Below are 8363 nucleotides of genomic sequence, written 5' to 3'. Positions count from 1 at the left end.
GAGGAGTGGGGGGGGGGGGGGCAGATAGAGAAGGTGAAACAAAGGAAGGAATAAAGAGATAAGGAAAGAGAAGCTACGTAGGAAAGAAAGAAAGATATAAAGAATGAAAAGAAGAAAGAAAGAAAGAAAGAAAGAAAGAACAAAAAAAGAGACTGAAGAGAATGAAAAAAGAAAGAAAGATAGAAAGAAGGATAGAAAGAAAGAAATATAGAAAGAAGGAAAAGAGAAAGAAGGAAAGAGAGAGAAAGAAATAACAAAAAGAGACTAAAGAGAATGAAAAAAGAAAGAAAGAAAGAAGAAAGATAGAAAGAATTAAAAAAGAAAGAAAGAAAGAAAAAAGAGATTAAAGGAAAAAGAAAAAAAGAATTAAAAAGGAAGAAAGAAAGAAAAAAAGAAAGATAGAAATGAAGAAAAAAGATAGAAAGAATTAAAAAAGAAAGAGAGAGAAAGAAAAAAGAGAATGAAAGAAGAAAGAAAGATAGAAAGAATCAAAAAAGGAAAAATAATTAAAAGAAAGAAAGAAAGAAAGAAAGAAAGAAAGAAAGAAAGAAAGAAAGAGAAGCTCTCTGGTGACGTTCGTCCTCCTCTCGTCTTATCTGGATTTAGTTCTTTTCATTTCCAAGTCGATCACGTCAAGGTGAGTGAGTCTCCTCAACGTCTGACACTGAACAGGTGAGACAGGAGCTCCCAGAGGAGGAGAGGAGAGGAGGGGGGGAGGAGAGGAGAGGAGAGGAGGGGAGGAGAGAGGAGAGGAGAGGAGAGGAGAGGAGAGGAGAGGAGAGGAGAGGAGAGAGGAGAGGAGGGGAGAGGAGAGGAGAGGAGGAGAGAGGAGAGGAGAGGGGAGGAGAGGAGGAGAGGAGAGGAGAGGAGAGGAGAGGAGGAGAGGAGAGGAGAGGAGGGGGGGAGAGGAAAGGAGAGGAGGAGAGGAGAGGAAGGCAGGAGAGGAGAGGAGGAGAGAGGAGAGGAGAGGAGGGGAGAGGAGAGGAGAGGAGAGGAGAGGAGAGGAGGAGAGGAGAGGAGAGGAGGGGGGGAGAGGAAAGGAGAGGAGGAGAGGAGAGGAAGGCAGGAGAGGAGAGGAGGAGAGAGGAGAGGAGAGGAGGGGAGAGGAGAGGAGGGGAGAGGAGAGGAGAGGAGAGGGGAGGAGAGGAGGGGAGGGGAGGGGAGAGGAGAGGGAACAGACCGTGACTCCGCCCCCTTTAGGAGACCAACAGACCGTGACTCCGCCCCCTTTAAGAGACCAACAGACCATGACTCCGCCCCCTTTAGGAGACCAGCAGACCATAACTCCGCCCCCTTTAGGAGACCAACAGACCGTGACTCCGCCCCCTTTAGGAGACCAACAGACCGTGACTCCGCCCCCTTTAGGAGACCAACAGACCGTGACTCCGCCCCCTTTAGGAGATCAACAGACAGACTATAACTCCGCCCCTTTTAGGAGACCAGCAGACCATAACTCCGCCCCCTTTAGGAGACCAACAGACCGTGACTCCGCCCCCTTTAGGAGACCAACAGACCGTGACTCCGCCCCCTTTATGAGACCAACAGACCGTGACTCCGCCCCCTTTAGGAGATCAACAGACAGACTATAACTCCGCCCCTTTTAGGAGACCAGCAGACCATAACTCCGCCCCCTTTAGGAGACCAACAGACCGTGACTCCTCCCCATTTAGGAGACCAACAGACCGTGACTCCTCCCCCTTTAGGAGACCAACAGACCGTGACTCCTCCTACTTTAGGAGACCAACAGACCATGACTCCGCCCCCTTTAGGAGACCAACAGACCGTGACTCCTCCTACTTTAGGAGACCAACAGACCATGACTCCGCCCCCTTTAGGAGACCAACAGACCATGACTCCTCCCCCTTTAGGAGACCAACAGACCATGACTCCGCCCCCTTTAGGAGACCAACAGACCATGACTCCTCCCCCTTTAGGAGACCAGCAGCAGCAGGTCTTAGGAGAAACACATTATATTGCTCCAAATTAAGCTCCAATGTACTTCTTTCTCTGTGAGTTGACGGTATTCTGTATTCTGTGTTCTGTTTTGTTATTTTTATCAAAACGATGAGTGCAACCAACAGCACAACAAGACGTGATTGTGACTCTTTCTGCAGGCGACATGGCAACGTGGCGACATGGCAACACGCAGCAGAACGCCAGTGACGTAGACTGGGCTAAGTGTGTTACTATGACCTCACATACTGAATAACAATGTCTCTCTCTCTCTCTCTCTCTCTCTCTCTCTCTCTCTCTCCTTTGAAGACAGACATGAAAACAAAAAAAAGGGGGGGGGGGGGGGGGTGGCCCCCTGAAGCTGCTCCCCTGGCAGACCCCCCCCCCCCCACTGCTCCCAGAGGCCCCGGGCCCTGAAGACAGCCCCCGGGCCATCGGCCAGCACAATACACACACACACACACAGCTCTGTGTCTTTGTGTGTGTGTGTGTGTGTGTGTGTGTGTGTGTGTGTGTGTGTGTGTGTGTGTGTGTGTGTGTGTGTGTGTCGTGGATGAAGACGGTACTCCAGTCCAACATGGAGCTCCTCCTCCTCAGTTAGATAGATAGATAGATAGATAGATAGATAGATAGATAGATAGATAGATAGATACATAGATACATAGATAGATAGACTTTATTGATCCCAAGCTGGGAAATGACAGTGCAGCAGCAGCATCACACAGACACACAGTGACGATAACAACATACAGTATAGTATAAGAATATAAAGAATAATAATATAAAGAACAAACTATACATAATAAAATAGCAAACAAAATAAAATGTGATGTACAAAAGTATATACAACAACAAATTGGCAGCGTTGATTTTAGTGCAAAGTAGAAAATGTGCAATGTGTGTAACTGTGTGTAGAAAAAAGACCTGCCAGAGCTTCACCTGGAAAACCTGCTGGATCAGAGCTGCTCTGATTGGACGGAATAGAATAATAGAATCATAAAATAATAAAATAATAAAATAATAAAATAATGAGCTGGTTTTGTCCTGAGGTGATTCAGGCTCATTTGCGTACGAGCCCGGTTCATGAGTCCATCATGTTTCACTCTCCATTAATGTGAAGCTCAGATCAGTGATAGACACTTTATGAACATCAAGATTAATAATATGAGATTATTAAGAAATAATTAAATCACTTCTTCTTCACAGAACCTTTTATACATAAGTTCTGTGAATAAGAAGTGATTTAATAATACTCTTATTTCTTGAACTCAATGACAGAAACATCAACATAGTTTTATATATATGAGGCATCATCCTAAAAAAAATATTAAAGAATATGTGGTGGTGCATTCAGGTGCAATTTGGAGCTTTTTTGTTGTTGTTGCAAAACACACTTACATTGTCTTGATTTTCTATAAGTGAAAATGTTGCCTGAGTGATAATAAATAAACTGTATCATATACTGTACAGCCTTTTTGTTTCCATCATTTATTATTAATTTCCTATACTAAACATTCAAGCACAGGAGTTTGGTATTATTGTGTTTGTGTAGCCTACATTCTGAAGTTTTCTTTTAATCTATTTAATTCCTGCAGAGTGCACCTTTTAGCAGTTGCTTCTAAAATGGTCAAACTCTTTACATCTGGAGAAACTGAGCTTCTACAATGAAGACAGAGGAGAGAAGTTTGATTAAACATGGGACCTGGTACTGAATCACCTTAAAAACGTGAGAGACACTGGCTGTTGTACAAAACCTTACGGTGCAGGAAGTAAAAAAAAAGTAGTATGATTCTGTAAATGTCTAGTTTTTCTGCTCTTATATCATCTTATAGACACTATGGGATATCGTTGTAATGCAAGATGCTCTGTGTTCTGCTTGTTACGTGATGGGTTTTTTTCCTCTCTTTTTTCTTTATTTTATTTCTCTCTTAAAAATTAATAAACATATTTCTAAAAAGAAATGTCCAGGTGACTGAACAGTGACAATCAAGCTCTTGAACTCGTGAACTTGATATAATAATAATATCAACAACAGGGGCATCGTAACTGAGTAATGAACACATTTAATGTTTTTATCTGATGATAATGTCAGATTTTTATGAACGCAACACTTTAATTGACCGCCTACTGAACCAACCAGCCTCATGTTCTATTCATTTTATTCTATTCTATTTTTATTTTATTTTATTTTATTGTATTTGTCCTTGAGGCGACACAGAGGAGGAGGTTGGATGAAGAATTGGGAATATTCCACCAGTTCTATAAAAAGCTGGTTTGAAAAGGAGAGTGATTGTGTTTAATTAGTGATGAGGGATCCTCGGCTGAGCAGCGCACACACACACAGACACACACACACACACACACACACACACACACAGACACGCAGTAGGCAGCTCTCACATTGCATCAAGTCAGTGAGTGACGGCTACATTGTCCAGACCAGAGGGAGAAGAGTGGTGAAACGTGTTCCTCCGCTCAGACACTAATGTGTTTCTGGTGGTGTGTGTGTCTGCGTGTGTGTGTCTGTGTGTGTTTGTATATGTGGGTCCATGAGAACTGGTTTCCTCCAAACTTCCTCCATGAGCTGAATGATTTACACAATCATTAATATTTCACTGATCAGTTGAACTTTAAGCGTTTCTCCAGACGTAAAACACCAACACAGCCAGTTAGATCATTATCAATATTATTATTATTATTGAAAGAATGAATGATTTTTTTTAATTTTAGACAGTCCTTCCTGTTGGTATTACCTGCCACACAAGTGTGACATATAAATAAACAATTTAAGATTAGCCTACTTTCAGTTCTCAAATACACTGCAAAAACTCAAAATCTTACCAAGAATATTTGTCTTATTTCTAGTCAAAACAAATCACACCAATTCACACCAATAGTGTGAATGCTTTCAGCATTCACACTATTGTTCTTCTGTTCGGCCATTTTCTTCCGCCTTTTTACGGTCTTCTTCTAGTCCTTCATACTTTGTGCTATTTCAACAATTCATATATCAAAACGTACAGCTTTTTCTGGACTTTATCGGATGTATTCAAATTTTTCATACTTTTTATACTTTTCCAAATATTTAACTTTTTCTGATTTTTTTTCCCCCCATAGAGAATGCATTGGAACAGTCTTCAAACTCTTCAAATCTTCTTACTTCTTTCAGCCACTAAAGCTTCACCATACTTTCTGCTAGAGACTTCATTCAAATTCTAAGCTGTAGACAAACTTTTTAAGTGTTCCTCTATGACTCAGCTTATTGATATCTTCAACAGTTTCTGATATTTGGCAGCTTTAAAATCATTAAGTTTTTTGACAAAATCCAGCTTTATAATGGATGTGTGTTGCGTCTAACGAGCAGAGCTAGAGTGGTGACATCGTCAGCCAGAGTGGAGAGAGGCAAAAAAACATTCTAGAGTTTTTCTGGCTAAACTGTCAGCACGGCCACAAATTAAACTCTAGACACATTATTTCCTCCAGTTTTGTAGCCACACTTGTCTTCTGGCTAAAATTCTGGTCAAAAATGCAAAGAGACTTAGATAATAATTTAAAATATTTTTTAAATGCAGCCAGGGAGCTCTCTGCTCTCATTCAGCCCAATGCATTTTTTTCACAGCAGCAGGAGAAGGAGCTCAACTTTGTAAATTGCTGTTAAGTGCTTTTTAATTCGTTTTAATTCACCAAAAAATAGTCACAGGTCACAAAAAAGTCCTCTTCTTACTTGGTGTGGCTAATTTCTGCACTTTCCTTACTTTTCTTTTTAAGCAGAAGCCAGTGATCCTCTTATTAAACGTTTTCTTTGCACCTCACACACTGCTTGCTGGGCTGGAGACCTGAAGGTTGCTGGTTCAAATCTTGCCTCAACAACAATTATAGTGAATTATTTTCCCAGTCGTCCTCTGTTGACTTCTGATAACTTGCTTCATGTTGAAACTGCTGCTCTCAGCCTGAAATTCACAGACATTTTAATTGTAAGTCATTCAAGCTTGACTGTCAAGCTTTCTTGGTGTTGACAGTGCGTTTCCAACAGGTGCAGCTTTGGGCTCGTTAACTTCAGAGTGCGACAGAGTGCAGCTCATCAACAGACAACAGTCTTTGCAACTGTGTGTACACTGTGGCCTAGAGGCAAAGTCAAAAGGCTCGTTCGAGATGAACTGCGCCTCGTCTGGACGGTCGGCGAGAGCAGGCGGCAGCAGCAGCGGGCGGTGACAGAAAGCTGCAGTCAAGTCGGACAGTTTCCAGCCGCCGTCGATACAAATAGGAAGTCACCGAAATATATATTTCTTATGCTGTACTGCATTTGTCCAATAAATAACCAATATATTTCTCAGGACATAAATTTGACTCAGTGTGAATATATTTATATATATATCAGCTCATGATCCGGTGCGTTTCCCATCATGCCCTGAGGCTGCAGTCGGTTGCAGTCGGTGGAGAGCAACTGCGGCGCCTGGCTCTAAAACCTGCGGCCGCCTTGATCTCGTGAGGTTATCGTTGCAGGCGCGTGCATGACGTCAGAGCAAGTCGGGATCAAGTCGGACACAAATCTAACCGGCATGCATTGTGCGCTGGTCACCGGCGATCGATTCTGCGCACGCCTGGCTCATCTCGAACGCACCTATTGTCTACTGACCATGAGATTGTGGACACTCAAAAATGCACACAGACTCAGAGAATAATTTAAAATATTTTTTAAATGCAGCTTGGGTGCTCTCTCTCTGCCATTCAGCCCAATGCAATTTTTTTCACAGCAGAGTAGCAGGAGCTCAACTTTTTAATTCGCTGGAATGGGCATTATACTTGTTTGATTTCATCAAAAAATAGTCACAAGTCACAAAAAGGTCCTCTACTTACTTGTTGTGGCTTATTTCTACTCTTTTTTTTTTTTGAAGCATCATTGAAAAATCTCACATTCATGAAAGTCTCAACCTCTCTTCTCCACAACTCCACTGTAGTGTAATGGGTAAGGTGGCCGCTTGCCAACCCCAAGGTCACTGGTTAGAATCCAAGGGGAGCAATCTTGTTATATTATGTTGAATTCTGCTCCCCTCCCCCACCCTCAATTGGTTACACGTGGTCGTTAAGAGACTCATTAATTGCTTGTGCCACAGTTTGCAGCACATCATCACATTACAATCAATGACAACATGCCTATGTGTGTGCTCTCTGTGGCGAAGCGGCAGAGTAAAGGTTTATTGATCATGAGGTCATGGGTTCGATTCCTGCCTCATTCATGTCGTACTTTCTGCTAGAGACTTCATTCAAATTCTGATCAGTAGACAAACTTCTAATGGCTCATTTCTACTCTTTTCTCTTTTTTTAAGCATCATTGAAAAATCTCACATTCATCAAAGTCTCAACCTCTCTTCAGAAGTCAGTGAGCCTCTTATACAGGGATTTCTTTTACCCTTCTCTCATTGAATGTAACTATGGTGAAGTGGTTAGATCACTGGGCTGATGTACTGAAGGTTGCAGTTTCAAATCCAGCCCCGACCACTTTGTTAGTGAATCATTCCCCCAGTCTTCCCCTGTTGATTTCTGATAACTTGCTCCTTGTTTAAACTGTGTAAACTACAGCTGCATTGGACAGTGTTTGATTTATCACGGTATAAAATTCTGCATGTTTTATCTCCCTTGAAATAAGTAAAAAGTGTTTAAAAACAAGCTGCTTCTTATGTATAACTATGTATGTATATGTATAAATATACTTATTTTAGGTAGAATGAGATTTGTTTTGACTAGAAATAAGACAAATATTCTTGGTAAGATTTTGAGTTTTTGCAGTGTATAAACCGAAGTCTCCAGTTCTACGACACTCATGTTGAATGAGGATGTGAAACTGTAAAAACGTCTCAGGACACAAATGTCTCTTCACGCTGCTGTGATGATGAACAATGAGGTTTATTTTTTATTTCTGCAGCACAGTTGTATTTAAATACTGTATAAAAGATTTACAATAAATACATCACTCTAATGTTTAGTTAAACAGTTAAATTAAACAACAAATAAAATAAAAACAGCTCAACAATGTGCTGGGTTTTTCTAAATGCTCTGGTCTGTGTTGGTCCTGGTCCTGGTCCTGGTTCTACTTGTTGTTGTGCCACTTTCTCCTCCGGACGCAGTCGACCACCTTCTCAAAGAGATCACGCACTTGAATCTGCTCTGTAGTGTTCACACCATGAAGCGTCGCCGCACAGTTCATCTGAAACACAACAGACCGGGTCACATCATCACTTCACACACACAGAGACACACACTGCAAAAACTCAAAATCTTTCCGAGAATATTTGTCTTATTTCTTGTCAAAATGTCTAATTTCTAGTCAAAACTAACCTCTTTCCACTTAAAATAAGACTCATCACCTAAAAATGAACTTTTTTGATCATTTTCACTTGTTTCAAACTAAT

The sequence above is a fragment of the Trachurus trachurus genome (assembly GCF_905171665.1).
Source record: "Trachurus trachurus genome assembly, chromosome: 14".
Lineage (NCBI taxonomy): Eukaryota > Metazoa > Chordata > Actinopteri > Carangiformes > Carangidae > Trachurus > Trachurus trachurus.
This window is presented reverse-complemented; position numbering follows the sequence as displayed.